Source organism: Petaurus breviceps, unplaced genomic scaffold (genome assembly GCF_028583685.1).
Source record: "Petaurus breviceps papuanus isolate PSGF00001 unplaced genomic scaffold, PetGlider_PUasm1.0 90535, whole genome shotgun sequence".
Classification (NCBI taxonomy): Eukaryota; Metazoa; Chordata; class Mammalia; order Diprotodontia; family Petauridae; genus Petaurus; species Petaurus breviceps.
Window position 1 is genome coordinate 2,577,776 of NW_027187270.1, and position 22,971 is coordinate 2,600,746.

The following is a 22,971-nucleotide window of genomic DNA, read 5'->3' on the forward strand; positions in this document are numbered from 1 at the left end:
TCCTTCCTTCCTTCCTTCCTTCCTTCCTTCCTTCCTTCCTTCCTTCCAGGCTGAGGAAAATCCCCAGACAGGTACAGCTAATGGTGGACCCAATCCAGGAATAACTTACATCTGCTTGGTGTCTTACAGTGACAAAGCAATTTCCCAGCCTTTGGAGCATCACAAATACCCTGTGAGGTAGGCAAGCTATGTATTCTTTTTTTTTTCTTTTTTGCTTTTTGGAGGGCAGTTGGGGTTAAGTGACTTGCCCAAGGTCACATGGCTAGTTTTTTTGTTAAGTGTCTGAGGCTGGATTTGAACTCAGGTCCTCCTGACTCCAGGGCTGGTGCTCTATTCACTGCACCACCCAGCTGTCCCAGCTATGTATTCTTTTTATCTCATTTTACAGATGAGGATACTGAGGCACAAGCAGGCTGGATTATTTGCCCTGGACCAACACAGCTAGGAAGTAGTGTTTCTGGAACTGGAACCCAGATCTTTTGACTGGGCCATCCAGCTCTCACTTTATAGCACACCACACTGTCTCAGGTACTGATATTAGATAATAGAATCCTAATTTATCAGCATAAGAAATGAGTTATGCTGAGAACTCCCTCAGTACTGGACACCTAGCTCCAAGAGTCCCATCTGGGCTTGGTACTGGTGTTTTAAAAGATGTGGCCCCCTTGAGAGAAGGCTGCAGCTTCTTTCCAAGTCAACCCTGCTTATTACTACTGACCCCATCATCAAAGATTGATGAATTTCCTGCTTCACTTCCTTGGCTAGTTCTTTACTCCCTTCCTATAGTGAGTCCAGACAGGGGTGGGGAACCTGTGGCCTTGAGGCCATATTTATCCCTCTAGGTCCTCAAGTGCAGCCCTTTGACTGAATCCAAACTTCAGGGAACAAATCCCCTTTATAAAAGGATTTGTTCTATAAAACTGGGACTCAGTCAAAAGGGCACACCCAGCGACCTAGGAGGCTACATGTGGCCTCTAGGCTGCAGGTTACCCACCCCTGGTCCAGAATGAGCCACAAGCCAACTGGATCCCCTGACTCTTTTATCATCTGGCTCCCATTTTCTCTGCTTTCTGCACTTGAAAGAAAAAGAATCAAAAAGCATTTCTTAAGTATTGGCCCCACCCACTCAGGTATGGTTAGAACCCAGCAGCCTCTGAGGTCCCATCCAACTGTGAACTGCTTTGAGTCTGTGAGGGGCCCTAAGGACACGGCCGGACAAAGCTAGAGAAGCCCTAGGCAGTTTGTCTTGGGTGGCCCCGGTCACCCTTCTATGGATCTCTCCCCTCTCCATGGTGCCTCTACCTCCCCCTTCTCTGAGCAGTCAGGCAACAAGCATTTACTAAGTATTTGCTCCAGGCTGGGCACTGGGGATAAGGAGAAATACTGAAACACTCTCTGTCCCCAAGAAGCTGCCATGGGGGCAAGTACACAGCAGATAGCTTCAGGAAAGGAGTAACACAAGGAAGGTGTTGGCCTCCATGATCCTGACCAAGTGACTTAACCTCTCAGGGGCTCAGTTTCCTCATTTGTAAATAATCCCTGGTGGAGGGGATATCCCACCATAGCAGTCACCCTCCTTTGGACATCATCCAGCTCATTCATATCCTTCCTGGAAGGCATCTCCCAGCCCAGAAGGAAACCCAGTCCTCCAGATGGACTCATTAGAGGGCAGAAGACATTGGGCTCACCCTTCCTTTGGTACAGGCACCCTACAAATGGAAAAGTGATTATTCCTCATGGACAGAAATCAAGCTGTGAGCTCATTTCTGTGCCCCTTTCCCCCGGTGATGCCTGTCTGGCCCCCATGACAAATTTATGGGAGCCAACACACTGGAAGGAGCAGGGGGCAGCTTTCTCACTGGGTCTATTTATTGTTATTTTCATCATCATCATGTTTTTGGGTCAACCTCTCCTCTTCTAGTTTCCCTTTCTGATTCCAGGGGTCTCTGGATGTCTCTTTTTTATTCTATTTGTTTTCCTTCCCTCTTCCTCTTTCCCACCCTCCACCCCTTCTTGCTGCTGCTATCTCTCCTAACACTGTCTCCCCCAGACAGAAGGGGGGACCCCCAGGGTGACTGGAGGTGTGGCCTCGGGCCCTGCTCCACCTTCACTGTACAGCCCTATGTGAGCAGATCGGCCCAACCTCGCCCACAATTTGCTCCCTTCCCACTGTTCTCTCTCTGCAGCTATTGCCTTTTTTGCCTATTGCTTCTTGTTTCTCTAGCAGAGGCTGCTGGGTGCATTATTAGCCAATCTCCATGGTAACCCATCTACAGCTTAACTCCCAGAGACCCCTATCCCTGCACATCGGTCCATAAATCACCAGGCTGTGGAGAGGGTGAAGCCTGCCGTTGGTCCGCCTGTCTGCTTTGGCATGAGCTGAGGAGTCTGATTGGTTATCTGAGGCTGGGTGGGTTCGGGGGGCTTTCTTGAGGGCAGGGAAAAGAGACAATAGTGGCAGCATGCCAGGTCCTGGCTCTTGCTTAGGCAGCTGAACCCTTAGCCAGAATGGCAGAACATCCTGAAACTCCCCTCTCCTGGCCCTTCCTGCTTTTGGGGGGTTCACAGGCTCCTGCATTTGCACATACTGGGAATTGCCCAGGGATGGCGCCCTAGGAGAAGCCCCAGACGGTGGGGGAGAGAATAGACATTCTTCCCACTTCCTGCTTAAGCAATAGCCCCATTAATGAGGAAACTGGCATGGAGCTTAGTGACAATGCAGAGCTGAGATGAGAGAGGTATGGTAATCAGGAGGCTTAGCCCTGTCTGTGCGCCGAGGTAAGCCAGCATCACCTCGGCAATTAGAGAAGAAAAGAGAGAATAAGGCTTTCAAATCTATAAAGGCTACATTAGAGGAGGGGGGCCTCAAGGCAACAGAACTAAGGTGGAAGGTTACTAGAAAAGAAGAAAAACATAATTGAAGATACAAAAATGGAAGAAAGCTTCCAAAACATTGAATCACTGAGTCACAGACTCTCAAGGTTGGGGGGGGGGGGGGAGAGGGAAGACTCCAAGTTCATCTGAGCCCACTCAAGTCCAACCCAGGATCCCTTCCACAACTCCCTGACCCTCCATTTAAAGTTCACCTCCAGAGGCATGGATTCCTATGATGGCTTTATAAATAGTCTCTGATAGCCCCAGGTACTGATTAAGGAAGTGATTAAAAAAATTAGATAAGACTGAGAGTCTTCCCCCACTAGATGAAGGGCAAAAGACTATGAACTAGCAGGTTTCAAAAGAGAGGTGCTAGGTGGCGCAGTGAACAGAGCACCAGCCCTGGAGTCAGGAGGACCTGAGTTCAAATCCGACCTCAGACACTTAACACAAAAACTAGCCCTGTGACCTTGGGCAAGTCACTTAACCCCAATTGCCCTGCCCTCCCCCCTCCAAAAAGCAAAAACAAAACAAAAGGAGAGGTGCAAATAATTGATATCCAAATGAAAGAATGCTCCAAATCACTACTCATAGGAGAAGTGAAAATAAAAACAAAATCTCAGGTTTCACCTCTGCCCATGTCCTGCCATCTCAGGGCAGAGCGTTATTTGTTTTTTCTGGCTTTCCCCCTACAGTGCCCAGCACAGTGCCTTGCATAGAGGAGATGCTGAATAAAGGTCTATTGTTTGATTCAAGGATATGTTTTGGAGGTCTAAATTCTTCCCATGAACAGTCAGAGACTTAAGGTGAAGTAAGGGGGTCAAAGAAAGGGCTAGAGGAATTGGGGGCTCACCCTTTACCATGGCGGGAGGTGAATTCCCCAGGCAATCCAATTCTATTCAATAACATGTTCCATGTGCATTTGTTAGGAGCTGAACCCCTTGTGTGCTCAACGTTGTGCACTGAGAAACACACAAAGAAGGAGATGAGCTTCCCTCAAGCACCACTTTGAATATGCTTTTCCTCTGCTCAAATACCTTTCTTGGCTCACCATTGCTTAGAAAGTCCAAGCACCTTGGCTTGGCTTCCAAACCCTCCTGGTCTGATCCCAGCCTACTTATTCCATCTTACCTCCCACTTCTCTTCCAAACAAACCCTCTATACCAGTCACACTGTCCCCCAAATGCAGCTTTGGCTTTCCTCCCTCTACCTGTCTGCTCCATGGCCTCCTGGGACAGAACTAGGAGGCATCAAAGGCAGATGAGACCCTCTAGGTGATGATCTCAGGGGTTTACTCAAGAACCCCATGGACACATTGCAGGGGGTCTGAGAAATTGGATGGGAAAAACACGTCTTGGTTTTTCTAACCTCTGACTGAAATTTAGCTAAATATCGATCATAGATGTTATAAAACCCATGATGTTGAGGAGGGATCGCTCTATATGCTTCACCAGACTGACTGCCCACGGGGGCCATGACAAGCTTATAATAAAGGGTAGATAGAACCTGTTCCACTCCAATGGCCTTGGGTGAGGCAACGCCCGTATCTATATAATTGCTTCCTCTGTTCAATGACTCCGTGGACTGGATGCTCCCCAAAGTCCTTCCAGTTCCCAATCTGTCATGACCTTGAGAGGCCTCACTCTCAGCCGAAGTCAAAGAATCCTGACAAAATGAATTTGCCAACTGTGTTCTCCAAGGGAAGAACCTGGAAGCCAGTTTTGCACCTTTTAATTGTTTTTGGAGGGACTTCAATTTCAATAAGTACCGGGCTGTTCTGATCTAATTTGATCAGCCACTTCTCCAGGCCAAAATTGTCCCCATTGGAAGAAGCTATTCATTTTAGATCTAAGTTCTTGCTGGCATCTCTCTCTCTCCCTTTCTCTGACTGTCTGTCTGTCTCTGTCTCTAGCTCTGTCTCTCTGTCTCTCTCTGTGTCTCTCTATCTCTGTCTCTCTGTCTGTCTCTCTCTCTGTCTGTCTCTAGCTCTGTCTCTCTGTCTCTGTGTCTGTGTCTCTGTCTGTCTCTGTCTGTCTGTCTCTAGCTCTGTCTCTCTCTGTCTGTCTGTTTCTCTATCTGCCTGTCCATCTCTGTCTCTATCTCTCTATGTCTGTGTTTCTTTATGTAAATTTTTAATTTATTTTAAACTTAAATACAAAATAAGAAAAGAAAAAAAAAACATTGCCATGTACACAGCAGACCATGAGAGAGAATTCAGTATCAAACAAAAAATTTCCATTTCTAGAAAACATATATAATAAATACTACACATTGTTTCCAAAATTGCCCAGCTTTTCTTTGCTTCCTTCTTGGATTTCTTTTATTGTCTGCTGTGCACCTTTTACTTTATTTTTCCCCTTCCTCTCCTCCCTACCCCCCACCCCAAAGAAGGCTGCGATTAAATGTATGTATATACATAGATATCTATAAACATACATATATAGATACACATACACTCACACACATATGTAAGACCACACTGTGCTTATTTCCACCTGTCATCTGTTTCTCTGAAGGTGAATAGCACCTTCCTTCATAGGTCCAAGTCTTTCCATGTTTCTCTAAGTCAACTAGCTCATCATTTCCTATACCATAGCAACATTCCAACCCAATTTTATCCTGTCTGAGAGATTGTCTTTGAAAGCTTTTTCCCAATTTTCTGCATTCCTTCCATTCTTGGCTACATAAGTTTTAATAAGAAATGTTTTAATTTAAAATAATCAAAATTATCCATTTTAAATTTCAACAATACTCTCAGCTTATAATGTAGTTTAAGATCCATGACTGCTAAATCTGCTTCCTTTACATCTTTTTTCCCTGATTTCTTTAAAGTTCCTGACCTTTTGTTCTTCCAATGACCTTTTTTATGTGTCTGTGTTTCTATGTCTCTGTCTCTGTCTGTTTGTCTGCCTCTCTGTGTCTCTCTCTGCATCTCTATCTGTCTGTCCATCTCTCTCTCTCTCTCTCTCTCTCTCTGTATCTCTGTTTCTATGTCTCTTTCTGTCTCTTCCTCTGGCTGGCTGGCTTTCTCCATATGTCTGTCTCTTTCTCTGTATCTCTCCCTCCCTTTCTCTGTTTCTGTCTCTGTCTCTTTCTCCTTTTTCACCTTGAAAGGTAATGTAGTATAGTGCTTAGGGTTCTGATCACTGAATCAGGAGGACTCACAATGTCAAATGTCGCTTCTGACACTGACTATGTGACCATAGGAAAGTCACTTAACCTCTCTGATCCTCAGTTTTCCCTATCTGTAAAAGGAAAATAAAACCAGCAAGACATCCCTATGAGGGGTGTCATGAGACTCAACCAAGCTAATGAACAGAAAGCACTTTCCAAACCTTAAAGGGTTATGACTGTCACTTCTGAACATCTTAGAATTTAGGCTACAATCAATTTTGCCTGGAAAAGTGGAAAAGACAACTTGAGATCCCCTATTCAAGCATTAAGGAAGCCAAAGTTTGTTTGGTTTTACTACTTTTCATGCTTCAATTAATAGTCAATTTTATTTGAAGGACATTTAAAAAAATAAATTTCTGTTGATGCTTCTGCTCTCATATCCCCATTATTTCTGTATAAACCCACTGCCACCACCCCTAAGCCCCACCTTATAGCAAGGAAAACAGTTAAGCAAAGCCCCAGTGACCATATTTGACAGTGTATGTACCATTTCCCACCTGTGACCCCTCACCTCTCCAATGAAAGAAGGTTACTTTAGCAGAGTCGGCACCTGGGAATATGGAGCACAGACTCTTGGCCTGTTATTAGCCATGCAACCTTCAACAAGTCCCTTCCCCTATCTGGGCCTCATTCTCCACCCCTGTAAAATGGGGAAGGATAGACTAGAAAGTAGAGATTCTGAACCTGGGGTCCTCAAATTTCCTTTTTCAAATAGGTCGATAACTGTATTTCACTATAATTAGTTCCCTTTGTAATTCTATATGTTTTATCATATGCATTTAAAAGCATGATTCTGAGCAGGGGTCCACAGGCTTCTCCACGCTAGCCCCATTTTACAGGTGAGGAAATTAAGGCAGACAGATGTTAAGTGAATTGCTCAGGGTCACAGTTAGTACATTTCTGAGGCTGGATTTGAACTCAGGTCTTCCTGACTTTCAGACCCAGCCCTCATTTTCACAGGTCCCATAGAAGGCAAGCTATTTGTCCAAAGTCACACAACTAATCCACGGCAGAGCTGAGACTCAAACCCAGGTCTCCTGACTCCCAGTCGACTCAACATTCTTTGTACTAAAGCAGTCAGGCTATTTGCTTCTCTGCGGTGGTTTCTGTGAAATGCCCTGGTGGAGATGCCCCTGGCCAGCTGTGTTTCCAAATCCGCTGGCCTAGACATCTGTGGGAACTGCTCACTGAGGTAATTCCAGTGAGATTCTAAAGAGAAAGACTAACTTGCCTTTCCTAGAAAAATGAAGGATTTGGACAGATTCTGCCTGGGGTTGGATTCAATAGGGTCCTGGGAAAACTGGCTACCCACTTGGTCCAGGTTCTTCTCTAGCAGTAAAAGAGGCCCTCAGGCAGATGTTTTAGTCCTTGGGGATGCTTAGAGCAGGAGTGATTCCCACCCAGGGCATTGCAGCTGAGTGTCAATAAATCTGTCAGTAACAACATTCACTGTGCTACTGCCATGAATAGAGGAAACTGGGGAGAGAAGAAAGGAAGGGGGGAATCAACCATGGTTGTGATTGCTGCTCCGGGGAGCAGATGAGGTAAAGGGACTCCTATACAATCCAACACTGATCCGAACAGTTTTACTCATGCATTCCACCTGTCTCTCATCCTACCATGAAAAGAGCTCCACAATGGACCAGGGGTTAGAAGATTTGTGTTCTTGCTCTGTCTCCCCTAGCAGCAACCAAAACAGGAAAGCAAAATCAGCTAATATAGTGACCATGACTGATAGTGTATATACCAATTCACCCCCATAGTCCCCCACTCCTCAACCAAAAATGAAGAAGATTCACTTTAGGGAGGATATGCGACTTAACATGATTTTGCCCTGGCCTAGTTTTTTCATCTCTGTAAGCCTCAGTCTCCGCTTCTGTAAAATGGGAACAAAAATAGACATCCTGCCCACCTCACAAGGCTGTTGTGTGGCTCAAAGGAGAAACTCAGCATGAGTGAAAGCAGAAGGTCCTGTTCGATCTAGGTGGGTAGGTAGCTCTTCATCCCAGGAGGTATTCAAATAGATGTTTAGAGACCTCGCAGAGTGTAGTCCCCACATGAGTGGAAGGTTGGCCTTTGAGGACCCTTCCAGCTCTGGGATTCTGTAACTCTGTGGCACATTGAATTTCTTTTTTTTGCTTTTTTGAAGGGGGGAAGGCAGGGCGATTGGGGTTAAGTGACTTGCCCAAGGTCACATGGCTAGTAAGTGTTAAGTGTCTGAGATCATATTTGAACTTAGGTCCTCCTGACTCCAGGACCGGTGCATTATTCACTGTACTACCTAGCCATCCCTTCTCATTATTTTTATGGGTGCTGTCCTCACCTTCCTATTAAACTGTGAACCTTTTGAAGGCAGGGCCCATGTCTTGTTTGATTAAACATGCATTCTTCTTCACCAGGCACTACGCTAGGTGCTAAGGGTTATAAAGACAAAAGGAAACAGATCCTGCCCTCAAAGAGTTTCCATTCTACTGGCAGTGGCTATCAGTCCACAAACAAACCCCAAAAGAATGCACAAAGCACAAGGTCATTTCAAGAGTGAATCTCACAAAGCCAGGCTTCCTTCCAGTGTAGACAGGAGACTCAAGCTGACTTCCCTTGGCAAAGATGATTACAGACAGACTAAATTCTCAGACATTAATAAGCAACTTGGGGGAATCCAGAAAGGCTTCCTGTAGGAGGGGGCACCTGCAGGAGGTGGCTTGCTCTCAGTGATTTGCCCAGGGCTCAGAAGGCAGTAGGCACTTGATGTGGCTCTGTGAATTGTTCGGATGATTAGATCCAGTGAGGGTCCTGTCAGTTCTCTCCTCTTTCCCGACCATCATGAAACCCTGTCTTGGACAGCTCCTCCATATCCACAGATCCACAGGATCTCCCTGCACCATTATTTTTCCAGTGTGCTGCTTGCCTCCAAGTATACATATAGGCTAGCCTGCAACCCAGGCTTCCCTGCACTGAGCCCCCGGGCTAGGGGAATTAGCTGTGCTGTGATCCAGCCCCCCACCCCCCACCCCAGCCAGCAGCTTGCTCCTCTGTCTTCTACACTGGCTCATTCCCTCACTTCACCATGGCTCTCTCCCAAAGTTCTATCCCAGATTCCTCCACTCTTCTCCCCCTCCACTGGCTCTCTGAGAGAGAGCAGCCAGTCAGTTATGGCTGCTTCTCCCCAGTGGGCTGTAGACTTCTGCTGATGACGTTAGAAAATCACACCATGCAAGAACATGACAAATGAGGTTAGAAGACATCCTTTTGCCTCCAGAGGAAACAGGCTTGGGCTCTGTTAATCCCAGATTCTCTTCTACTTTCATGTTTTCCTGTTATCAGGGAGGGAGAAGGAAGCAAAAATTGTCTCCCAAGTCCCTCTCTTGGCATCAGAAATATCCTCCTAATCTCTCTGGCTAACACCTTTTAATAAACCTTTGTCCGGTCCCCCCTTTGTGTCTAGCCCTAGGCTTTGGCACTGTGAGGGAGAGAGACATAAATAAAGACCCCAGTCCCTACCCTCCGTGAGCTTATAGCCTCATTTGGACAGTGTTACAGAGTGCCAAGGAAATGAGTTTGAAGTCAAGACAGATGTGGGTCCTAACCCTGCCCCTGGAGCTTGGCTATGTGACCTTGGGACAGTCCAAGCCTCAGTTTCCTCACTTGTACAATAGATATTTTTAGACACTTGGACTACCTCCATTATGGGGCTGCTGTCCAAACCTTGAGTCATTGTTCCAGTGCATTTATTAAAGGAAAAAGTACCCAGCACATTGTCCTATTATAGTTAGTTGAGGATGATTGCCATAAAGGTCGTCTCAACTGGGAGCTGGGAAGAATCACTCCAAAGGGGATCAGAGAAGCCTTCAGGGATCAGGTGGTCTTTTGAGCCACACCATGAAGAATGGGGAAAATTCAAATGGAAAAATATGAGAATGGTATGTGTGGGAGGGTTAGGATAGTTCAAGTTGTCAGCAAAGGATCATCAGGCAGGAAAGCATGACACTTATTTGGTGTGGTCAAAAGAGCCCTGAATGGAGTCACAGAGGACCTGCTCTGATATTTGCTTTCTGTATGGAGGTGCAGTGGAGCAAGTGCAGGCCTCAGACACTTCCTAGCTGTGTGACTCTGGGCAAGTCATTTAACCACTTCCTGTCTCAGTTTCCCCATCTGTAAAATGGGGATGATCATAGCACCTACTTCACAGGGTTGTTGTGAGGATCAAATGAAATACTACTAGTAATAGACCTAACAGTGCCTGGCATCCAGTAGATGCTTAATAAATGATTGTTTATTGGCTTCCTTCCTGTGTGATCTTGGGAAGACATCTTACCTCTCTGGGCCTTGATTCCTTCAGGGGAGTGTGGAATGAAAGCTCCTTAAGGGCAGGGACTGTTTCACTTTTGTCTTTGTACCCTACTATGGGGCCTAGCACATAGTAGGCATGTAATAAATGCTTGTTAAATTGATTTGAAGAAGCGACATTTGCTTTGAACCAACTCAGCATGGCTTTATGACTTCCTCCAACAATAGACTGAGGGAAGAGATAGAGAAACGAGGCCCGGATGCCCAGCTGATGGAGATGAAGCCAATGTCAATGCCATGGACCAGACAGAATCTGAGACCCCTTGGCATCTGAAACTCCTCATGTACTTGACTTTGGACAAGAAGATATATCCTCAAGAAGCTGGGCCCAAACTGAGTCATCTCATAAAGGTAATAGAGGCATTCACCATTGAAAGAAATCTGCCAAAGAGCCCTTTTGGTAAAGGTAAGATTATCTCCATAGTTCTGTTTTCTGCATCAGAATTCTCTGGCTTCTGGTTGGCTCAAAACAAGGCCCACCTCCATTTGCAAGGCTCCTCCAACATTGCCCCCTGTGGGCTTCAGATGGTATGACTCTATGCCATGTGTCTGGGTGGTAATTTTTTCACACTCTGAGGTTTGCAAAAAGCATTCCATTCCTAATAATGTAATAAGTCACAATAATTCATGTATCCTATAATAACAACTAATTACCATCAAAAAATACTTTTCTTTATATGGCTTGCAATCAACCTGCAGACCTTGCTCTCACAGGAGGTCACAGGGAGAGAGCCAGCAGCAGAATGGCAAGTGGGAAAGAAGCTCTCAAAGTGCTTAGCACATGTAGCTCCCTTAGCCCCAAATGCAGGGCAAGGTAAACACCCCAATGCACAAAATGCCAGCCTGCCATTCCCCTGGAGCCGATGGAGAAGAGCCAAGGATGACACTTATCTAGGGTGGGGGGGGGGAGCTGAAGAAAACGGAGAGGACGTCTTAGGCTTGAGTGGGTGAGGGTGTCATCCTGTGTCTCTATGCCCGCATGTGTTCGTGGCTGAATCCTGTGCTCTTGGCACAGACAGTCAGAAGTCATGAGTTCAGATCCCATCTTCACTACTTGTTACCTATGGCACAAAACAATTCACTTCTCTGGGCCTCAGTTTCTCCTCAAGCAAAATAATTTTTTTTGGTTGGTCGTTATGAAGGAAGCATGAGCAATTTCAGAACACTTAATGCCAGGGATTTCATTTGATTCTCCCAACAATCCTGTGAGGTAGGCTCCTAGCATCATCATTACCATGTTCTTTAATGGAAAAACCGAGGCCCAGTGAGGAGAAGTAACTTGCCCAAGGTCACACAGCTTAGCATCAGAGCTAGGATTTGACCTGAGGTCTCCCCTGGTACCAAGCCCAACATGTTGTCACCTTTTGTGATACCTCTAAATCAGGGGGTTTTATTAGGTGATATCCAAGCAGGCCTGTAACCGAGCAGGGCCCCAACATTTAGAGGGCTCTTATTTCACCTATATCCCTTTAGCAGGGACCAACAGGTAACATCCTAGTTAGTAGGAATAAGTAGTAAAAATGGGAAGCTATTGGGTAAGGTCCAGGCTCTTTCCCTGCAATCCCTCCCTCCTGCTCACTCCTACTTTCTTTTTTTTTTTTTGCTTTTTGGGGGGCAATTGGGGTTAAGTGACTTGCCCAAGGTCACATGGCTAGTTTTTGTGTCTGAGCATGGATTTGAACTCAGGTCCTCCTGACTCCAGGGCCAAAGCTCTATTCACTGCACCACCTAGCTGCCCCTCACTCCCACTTTCAATGATTTGCCCCAGGTACATTTTGTGGTGCTTGACACTAGTTATGGCTTTGCCTATTAGGTTCCCCTCAAAGCTCCTATGATACTGGGGTGAAGGGACTAGAGGGAGGTTGGAAGGGGGAAGGGGTTGTGTTTGGGAAAGAAGGAATACGGCTGCCTTCAGCCCTGACTGGGCGAGCCCTGTATTGCTGGCAAGGGAATATTGCACCATGGAAATGGCAGCAGCGGCTGTCTATACCATTGGTGTGGCTTAAGCTCATCCTGAGCAGCAAGGGAAGCCCCCAGAATGCAGAAAGTGAGGCGAGCTCGCTCAGCAGGAAGAGAAGCAATTCAAGATATTCTGCTCTGAGAACATAAATTGAATCAAAAGCAATATTGGCTACTTAGGGAGTGCTCTAATGAGCTGTGGGAAGAAGGGAGGGGCACCAAGACCCCATGCTATTGTCTTTGGAGGCTCCCAGAAGGATGAATATCTTGCTATGGTTGGTAATGTTGCAGAGATAATACAAAGTGGAAAGGTGGGAAGGGAGGGGCTACTCCCTCCTGCTCAGAATGAGCATCCTTCGATCTAATTAACTGAAACACAAACCAAGGGAGCCCCTGGCAGCGAGAATTTCTGATGGGAAAATTCGATTCAAGTCTTTGCATCCCAGAAAGCAGGTGGGCACTGAGAGAAAGGGAAGAGAGGCTGAGGAAGACAGAGAAGTGGGATTTCCTTGTGGCTGTTGGAATGCCAATTCCTTTGGAGTAGGGGCTGTTTCATTCTTTGTATCTAGCACAGTTCTCCACACATAGTAGGTTTTTAATCCCCTCTAAGGTTACCATCTCTCAACTCTATATATATCTTAAATATACCCCATATTTCCCCCCATTAGAATGTAAACTTATTGAGGGAAGGGGCTGTTTCATTCTTTGGATTTGTATCTGCAGTGCAGTGATTATGTTGCTTGGTACATAGTCAATGCTTAATCCTCTCTAAGAATATCTTCCTATAATTAGTATTGACCTTGTATGCATCTATTTATGTACATGTTGTCTCTGCCATTAGAATGGAAGTTCTTTGAGAGCAGGTACTGGCTTTGTATCTCCAGAGCCCACCACAATGCCTGGAACATCATAAGTATTCAAAAAGTGCTTCCTGATCAATTTGTTGATTCCCTCAGAAACACCTTAGGACAGACACTAAGACAAAGCAATGTGAGCCCAGGGGGCTGGGGGACAGAAGGAGGTGTACCAGATAAGCAAGAAGGAAGCCACCTTCAGGTAGTACAAAGGTACTACCTGAGAAGTAGCTGGTGGTTGGAGGCTTGAATCCAGATCCACCAAGGAGTCCTCTGCCTGGTCTCCAGGACCGCCAGTGATTCAGCCTCAGTGGACAGCAAGCAAACAAGGCAATGGAGAGGAAGAGAAAGTGTTGGGCATCAGTTTCCTTTTGGGCTCTAAGTAGTTGCCCTCCTTTCAGATGGAATTGGTCATTCTGGATCCAAGTTGGAAGGGGAGAGGGTGTTTGCGAGCTGCCCAGCTCCCCTTTGCTACTACTAAAATAGTCAGCCAAGCAGTAAATGGCCATATCCTTTGAATAGTTCGTTACAAGCTTGGCAGAATGTTAGAGTTGCATCAAAGTCCTTTGTACTGATCTGATTGAGCTGATCAAAATGAGACTAACAGAGAAGTTGTATTTGAAGGGACTTCATTGATTTTTTTCCCCTTCCACAAGCACTGGCTTAATCCTTACGATTCCGGTTAATCAGGCCAATTTGTTCACAGCCTAATAAAGATGGTTGAGGATTCAGTAAGAATTAGTCATGCAACCAATCCATGGCGTTTGCTGCCCCTGGTGTTCTCCTAGAGGCCTCATTAGTCAGCACCAGGCTGGGCAGTGGCATGGCACCTCTACCTAAGGATGGACTCACATCTAGTTCTGTTCTCCAGAACAGCACACCCACCACATTGAGGCTCTGGACTCTGGGAATTGAGCAGAGTCTTGGCCTCCTGGTGCCCTTGCATGTCCTTGCAGGGACCCGGCACACAGCTGGCGGGACTTTGGCTCAAAATCATCGCTGTCCCCTGAGGGGATGTTGAGCTGAAGATTCAATTCCACTCAACAAAGATTTATTAGAAAGCTAGGTGGCATAATGGATAGAGCCCTGGACTCAGCTGGGGTCAGGAAAACTTCCATTCAAATCCTGCCTCAGACTTGTTGTGTGATCTTGACTAAGTTACTTAAATTCTCTCAGCCTCGTTTGCTCATCTGTAAAATGGGGATAATAACACTAGCAGCTACACCCCAGAGTGGCTGAGATGAATTATATAAAGGGTCCTGCAAGCTTCAAGGCCCCAACTAGGCTAGCTATTATTACTTTGGGTTAGGTACCATAGACACTGAAGACACATAGACAAAAGCAATACAGCAGTCTACTTGTATACAGCATGCACACAAAGTGTATACAAGATAATCCAGGATCATTTTACAAAGGAAAGAGCATGTGTATGGCTGGAGGGAGCAGACCAGACCTTGTGAAGGAGGTGCCATCTGAGCTGGTCTTGGAAGGAAGCCAGGGCTTCTAGAAGGCGGGGGCTTCTGTGAGGAGCGAGTGCATTCCAGGCCCTAGGCTGGCCTGTACAAAAGCACTGGGCATTGACTTATGGGCTCTCTTGTATTCTGTTCCCTAGCACGTAGTGCCTGGCACATAGTAAGTATTTCATAAATGCTTTGTCATCTGCTCATTCCATCAATGTCACTTCAGGTGGGTGATTTTTGGAGACCTTTGAAAATGTTGACAGTGGCAGGAGGGCAGGTTTAAGAAACAGACTCGCTATTTGTAGGAATTCTCTGGAAATCTAGGGCTGATTTTGGGAGATTTTGTGATTTAAAGGTCCTTGAACACTCACCCCTGGCCTTTTTCTATAATCTGTTCAAAATACAGGGCTAGCCAGGTAGCTTGCTAACCAAATGAGGGCTACCCAGTCTTCTGGACCCAACTAAGAAAAACAGACTTAGAACTAGAAGGAACCTCTGAGTCCCTTGTTTTGCAGAGGCAGAAACTAAGGCTCAGAAGAAGGGAAATTATTTGCCCAAGGTCACACAACTGAGGCCGGTCTGTGCTAGTATTTGAACTAAGATCCTCTTGATTACAAACCTGTTATTTTTTTCCACTGTACTATGACCTTTAATAATTGAAACTATCATGTGTCCAAGACCCAGACTAAGTTCCAAAGGGAATGGATAAAAGTTATAGAACTCCAGTGATATAGTACAAAACAAACTCATCTAAAATTGAAAATATATATAATCCCATTTAGCAGCAAAAGCCAAGGAGAACACAGATCTCGGTGAGATCCTGCCAAGGGCAGTTGGCAGTATGGATCCATGTTGCCACCCTTGAGTCAGAGAAGAGCATGCCAAGAAATCAGCCACATCAGCAGCCTCAGACACTTGCTAACTGTGTGACCCTGGGCAAGTCATTAACCCTCTTTTTGCCTTAGTTTCCTCATCTCTAAAACGGGGGTGATAAAACATCTACCACTCAGGCTTACTGTGAGAATCAAATGTAATAATATTTGTGAAGCACTTTATAAACCTGAAAGTGCCATGTAAGTTCTAGCTATTATATCATTGTCCATATTATTTTCCTGCTTCTGTCTGGTCCACTCTAAGTTCATATAAGTCTTCTCATGCTTCTCTGAATTCCTCATGCTCATCATTTCTTTCAGCATGATATTCCATTACATTCATACACCATAATATATTCGGCCATTCACCAATTTATTTCATTCCTTTATTTTCAAGACCCCTGTTACTTACACCTAACTCCTACTCATTGGGGTGGTTGAGATTGATTTCCCTCTCTTTTTGTAATTTTTTTTAAAGCAATTGGGGTTAAGCAACTTGTTCAAGGTTATACGGCCAGGTGTTTCTGGGTGGGTACTAAAAATCTGAGCCCGGATTCGATCCCAGGTCATCCTGACTCTGGGGCCGGTGCTCTTACTCGCTGTGCTACCTGGCCCGCCCCTTTTTTTGTAATTTTCAAGAAATTTCAACCTTGGGGGCGGCGAGGTGGTGCAGTGAACAGAGCACCAGCCCTGGAGTCAGGAGGACCTTGAGTTCAAATCTGGCCTCAGACACTTAACACAAAACTAGCTGTGTGACCTTGGGCAAATCACTTAACCCCAATTGCCCTACCTTCCCCTCTCCAAAAAAAAAGAAATTTAAACCTCAACCAAATAAGTAGGAATAAGGTGTAGCAGCTGAGAGGGGTCTTCTCCAGGTAGTCTCTAGGTATCCTTATCCTTGGTACATGAACATTGTCATTGAGAATCCTTGGCACCCAGAGCTCAGCTCCTTATCTTCCTCAGTTTCCCATCAATAAGCCAGTCTCCTCAGCCTTGTATATTCCTGCTGCTGATGGAGGTCCTCTTTGCCATTCTGATACACAGCCATTGGGTCTTAATGGTTAAAATACCAATTAGGGAAAATCAGCACATTTTGTAGATTTCATTTTTGGGGGGGAAACAGAAGACTAATTCTTGAGGTTGGAGATCAATGCTGATGGAACATAACCTTGGGACTACATCAAAAGGTTGGATGCATGGATTAATGTGTTGCATTTTTCTATTATATCTTTATTTCAAGATTTGAGTAAATAAAGTCTTCTGATTAATTAAGTCATAGGCATAGTAAAAAAGATGGTTAAGTATAGTAGGCCTGTAGGGTTTAGAACTGGAAGGGAGCTCAAGGTTCATCTATTCCAACCTCCTTATTTACAGAGGAAGCTGCTGAGGCCCCAACTGTCGGGATGATTTGTCTGTGGTCACATAGTCAGGGGTCTGCCAATCCAGCTGGCTGCCTGTTTCCTTATAGCTCCTAAGCTAAGAACAGTTCTCACATTTTAAAATACAATAAAACTTTATTTGAAGATGTAAAAACCACCCTTAGCTCAAGGGCCTTAAAAGAAAAAAACAACAAAAACCAAACCCAACAGGCCAGAGGCTGCATTTGGCCTGTGGGCCATAGCTTGCCTTTGCCAAGCCTTCACAAGAGAGCTGGGATTGCAGGTCAAACCCTCCGACCCCAGATCCACTGTGCTTTCCATAATACCTCACTGCCAAACTCTCTACTTAGTTCCAGGGCATTGGATAGGAGAGAATGTGAATAAAGAAATAGAGATCATAACTAAAAACAAAGGAGGAAAAATGGAAACCTAATAGTATAAACAGTCCTTTATCCAGACAGAGTCTCAGGGGAGTGAAAGGCTAAGAAAGGCAGAGAACTGGAAAACCTTTGGATTGGCATTCTCTAGCAAGGTGGCATTTTTAAATGTCTCTTCACTTGCACAAGTAAGCCTTTTTTCATTGGTATTCAAGAGACAAGACATTTAGAGAGAAATAGCAACAGTCTGGAAGGAGGAAGGCCTAAGTCCTAGTCTTGGATCTTCCCCCTAACTAGCTATGTGACCTTGGCAGAACCAGGACTAGATATAGGCAAGATTGGTAGCCTCGTTGCCTAGGGTGTCATTAAGTGTACTTCCTAATTTTACTTTGATGGTTCCATTATCTCATGAGTATGGACATTCCCTCCACTGCTACTGATAGCAGCCCACTCCATGCCCCTATCCTGTGGGCTTCTTATCCTTGTCTTTTCCTAGACTTTCCATGGAGGAATTACCCAATTCCTCTGGCTCTTTTAATATTTCATGGATATCAGTTCAACTCCATGGCTGGATATCCATCTGTCACCCCTTGCCCTCTTTATATGAAAAGTAGACCTCCCTTTCTGGCCATGCATGTTGTAGATTACATATTTGGGCCTCTTCAGCCATGTGAATTATCCTTCCACCAGTCTCTCTGTTGCCCTTCGTCGACTGCAATTTTGATTCTCCTGAGATTGTGCTTGTCTATGATTTAGAATGATCAGTTTTGAGCTGAAAGGAACCTCAGTGGTGATCTGACCCCATCCCCTCATTTCATAGATGAGGAAATGGGGGCCCAGTGCACAGCTACTGTGTTTCCCCAATAATAAGACACTGTCTTATTATTTTTTTGGAAAGAAAAACACCAGAGGGCTTATTTTCAGGGGAGGGCTTATGTTGTCCTGCTTCAGCTCTCCTCTGCGGCACTGCTCTCAATGGTGCCAGCAAGCAAATCACTGGGGAAGAACAGGATGATGTGCTCACTGCTGCAGCTCTGATTGGATGCAGCTTGGAGTGCGGCGTGCGTTTCACCCGGGAGGGGGGACGGACGGTGCATACAGAGGGTACCGTAATGTAGCGTGTAGCGCAGGGGATCACCTTCACTACAGTAGCAATCTCAATAGGGCTTATTTTCAGGGGAGGGCTTATTTTAGAGGAATCTTACACAGTAAGGGGAGGGCTTATTTTCAGGATAGGTCTTATTATCGGGAAAACACGGTATATATGAAGGACTCTGTGATCTCTCAAATGTGGTCATTCCCTCTGAAGATGCTGATCACAACCCATCCATGCCTGTCCATCCCATGAGCCTCCTGTCCAAGTCCTCACATAAGTCTGACACCAGTGGCCAACCTAATACAGGGGTCTGCCTTACTTTCTCCTGCAATCTTGAATGATACCAGTGGTATATGTGGGCTGGCTGTTAGTTATGTCTGTTTCTCATCACGTGACCAGCCCTTCATCTTTTTTCATTCATATTATTTTTTTTATGGCATCCTTTACATAATTTCATCCCTTTGTAATTCTTTGTTTGTAATGCCAAAAAGATATGAGTGTTTGAAAGCTGGGCTTTTAAGCAGTGTAGGCTCATTGAAAGAGCTACCCAGTTTCCCAGATCCAATTGGAGCCAATCTCCCTCCTCCATTTGTTCATTCCTGGGCCCAGTTCATTGCCCATCTGCGATGACTGAACAAGTGAAGTCCTGAGTTAAACTCCCCCAGCTCCCCACCCAGTGACATGCCAGTCTTGGAAGTGGGCATCCTTCACCTACTTTGCTGGTTTCTTTATTTTTCTGTATGGGTCTCTGTTGAATGGCCATAGATATGAGAGATCACGATGGCGTGAGGAGGCTTCAGGGAAGACCTCAGACCTTGCCTGGTAGCAAATGGTTGTTGGTAATCAAAAATTCAATCCAACAAAAACTTATTAAGTATCTCCAGTTTTCAAAGCAGAATAACATAGCGTATAGAGAGGAAAGGAATAAGCATCAAATAAGCACCTATTGTGTGCCAAGTGCTGTACCAGGCCTTTTTCCAAATAGTAATGTCATGTCATTGTCACAAAAATGCTGGGAGGTAGTTGTTACTCTTATTCCCATTTTACAGTTGAGGAAACTGAGGCAGGCAAAGGTGAAGTGACTTGCCCAAGGTCACACAGCTAATAAGTGAGACTGGTTTTGAACTCAGGTCTTTCTGATTCCAGGTCCACTGCTCTATCCACTGGGCCATATCAAGGTTAACTTAATTGGCAGGCTCTTGTCCAGTTTTTTGTTTGACTTCTTTAAACTATGAATCCTAAGTGGCCACACTTTTCATAGAGGGCCATTTGGTGGTACGCATCATGAACACTGTGAGGGGAGAGCACTGAATGTCCTGGAGGGTTTTGTTGCCCTTGGGTGCTGAATGAATCTGCCTCCACGGAGTCCTTTAATCAGCCCTTGGAGGGAAGCTGTGAGCCATCTTGCCTCTGACTTGTGACTTTCTTGGTGCCTTTTGGTTTTATTTACAAGGATAATGGCCAAGCTCCTATAGCAATGTCCCATTACCTTGTTGGCCAATCAATCTTGCCCCAAGTACCCACAGCCAGGCTTCTTTGCATCCTCCTGTCCTTTTCTCTCACTCCTTCACCCTCACTGGGAATTTCCAAGAAGGCTGCCTGCACAAGAACCTGCCATTACTCACTTGTTATAAAACACCCATATTCTCAAGGCCAGAAGACTCCCGGGGATGTAAGTATAGATTTTGGCATGTTAAGCCACATGGTTAAACAATGATACGATGCCTGTGGTAGGCAATAACACAGAAGAGCTGAGTGGGCTCCAGGACTCCCTTTCCTCCTTGAGCTGCCTCTTCTCAGAAGAAGGAGGCAGTTGAACGATGAACTCTGTGGTGAATTATCTCCTCCAATTGAATATAAGGTCCTTGAGAGCAGGGACTATTTCGTTTTTCTGTCTTTGTGACCCCAGTGCATATTAGGCAGATACTGAATAAATGCTTTGTGATTGATTGATTAATAGGTCAGTCTTGACATCCTGAAAGACCTGGATTCAAGTTCTGCCCCTGACATATGCTAGCTGTGTTACTTTGGGCAAATCAATTGACCTCTCTGTGCTCTAGGCAACTCTCTAAACCCCCCCATTACAAAAAAAGTTGCTAATATGCATTGATGGAGGCATTTTCCCTCTAGGGGAAGGAGGAAGATTCCCAATAATCACCAAAAAAAGACCCATCTTAGCTCCTATAAGTTCCGATTCTGTGTGTAAGTCCAGAGATGAGTTTGGATAGCTCCAAAAAGATTTCACAGAGATCACTACAGAGGAAACCACACACATAAGGGGGCTGAGCACCTGAACTTTTGTGTGGCTTCTTCACCCAGGATCCGCACCAAAGTGACCCCCATCACTGGGGGCCCCAGCTAGCAAAAGTTGTGGGGAAAAGTCTATCTATCTAGAAAAACCTGGAAAGATTTGCATCAACTGATGCTGAGTGAAGTGAGAAGAGCCAGGAGAACATTATACACACAGACAGCAATATTGTGTGAAAACAGGCTTTGTTAGACTTAGGTCTTCTGAGCAATGCAACGATCTAAGACAATTCCAAAAGAGTCATGATGGATAATGCTAACCACATCCAGAAAAAGAACTATGGAGTCTGAATGCAGATCGAAGCAGACTATTTTCTCTTATTTTGTTGTTGTGTTTTTGTATTTTCTTTCTTGTGGTTTTCCCCTTTTTTCTGATTCTTCTTTCACAACATGACTAATGTGGAAATATGTTTAACATGATGGTACGTGTATAGCCTGTATCAGATTGCATGCTGTTTTGGGGAGAAGGGGGAGAGGGGGGAGAAGGGGAAATTTAGAACTCAAAATCCTAAAACAGTGAATGCTGAAAACCAAAAATAAATAAATACCAAAAAAAATTATTTTTTAAGTCTACATCTCTTCCATGTAAAGAGACCTTGCTTCTAATGAGCTCCCAAGTCCTCCAGGCCTAGTTTTTTAACTTCCTACTCCTTTTCCTTACATTCCACCAGGGAGCAACTGAGGCATTGGAAAGAATCAAGCTATCAGTTTCCTAAGCTTGACAGAACAATGCTGTGTTTTTCACCAATGGGAAAGCACCATCTACTTCTATTATTGGCTGCCTAGGGATGGTTGCTCCTTCAGTAGACAATGAAGCTGAAAATATTCTACCACTTGTATGCAGTAGATGGCCTAGAGTCCCTACCAGAACATTCGACTATTGTTTCTAATGAGAAGGGCTCTGGGAGAAGACGCCAGCCGTTCTTCCTGAGGATGTTTGTATCTGATGGAGTTGGAGTCCAGGCAGACTGGGAAGGGGGCCTCCCAGGTAGAAGGGAGGAGGGGCACCGTCACATTGACAACTTTGTGACTAACCTGGGGCTCTTTAGGAAGTGGACGAATTGCATGCATTAAAATATCCAGGCCACAGGAGAGATTCACAGGAAGGGTTGAGAGCAGACAGAGAAATACAGATGTTTTGTGAACTCCCTCAGAGGCTTTAAAGTACTGTGGGGCTCAGAGTTAAAATCAATGAGTCTAGTTAACTAGTGGGGTTGGGGAAGGGGGAGGACAAGATCTTTTACTACAGACAAAGGGAGCCTGCCTAGACCTTCCTAAAACAAGTATGTCTTCCCCTTTTCATTCCTCTCCAAAAAAATATGCAATCTTTGCTCAGCTGGGGCATATGTGGGACAAACAGGACATCCTCACAGATAACAGAATCCTATTTGAGGCTGGAGGGGCCATTCACATGTAGGCCAACACCCCTATTTTTCAGATGAGGGAAGTGAAGCCCAGAGATAGGAAGAGACTTGTCCAAATGACAAAGCTAGGCCTTGGACTTTGGTCTCCTGATGCCTGTGGAAGGGCCACCCTCCCTTATGGCATCTCTAGCTAAACAGACATAGATATTTAAAAAGATAGACAGACAGACAGACAGACAGATGATAGATAGATAGACAGACAGACAGATAGATGATAGATAGATAGAAAGATAGACAGACAGACAGACAGATGATAGATAGACAGACAGATGATAGGTAGACAGACAGACAGATAGATGATAGATAGATAGATAGATAGATAGATAGATAGATAGATAGATAGATAGATAGATAGATGATAGATAGACAGACAGATGATAGATAGATAGACAGACAGATAGATGGATAGATAGATAGACAGATGATAGATAGATAGACAGATAGATGATAGATAGATAGATAGATAGATAGATAGATAGATAGATAGATAGATAGACAGATGATAGATAGATAGACAGACAGACAGACAGATAGATAAAGAATTATTTGGAACAGCAGAGAAAGCCTAAGACTCTGGGGAGAGGAGAGATCAAGGACAGAAAGGAGGACATGGCTGGGGCTTTCTCTCTGGCTCTGCCTCCTTTCCTCCCCCAACCCCTGATCCAGGGGCTGCTGTGTGTTCTAGGAGGGCTGGGAGAGGGGGGAGAAGAGGCCAGAGGCCAGGGGATCAGGGCTGAGGAGCAGGCCTCTGCTGACGGATCCTCCTGGTGCCCCTCCAGTTTGCAGGCCTAGGAAAACAAGCATGTTCAGCGGCTTCTGCTGCCCCCTGCCTGTCAGCCGAAGCCAGC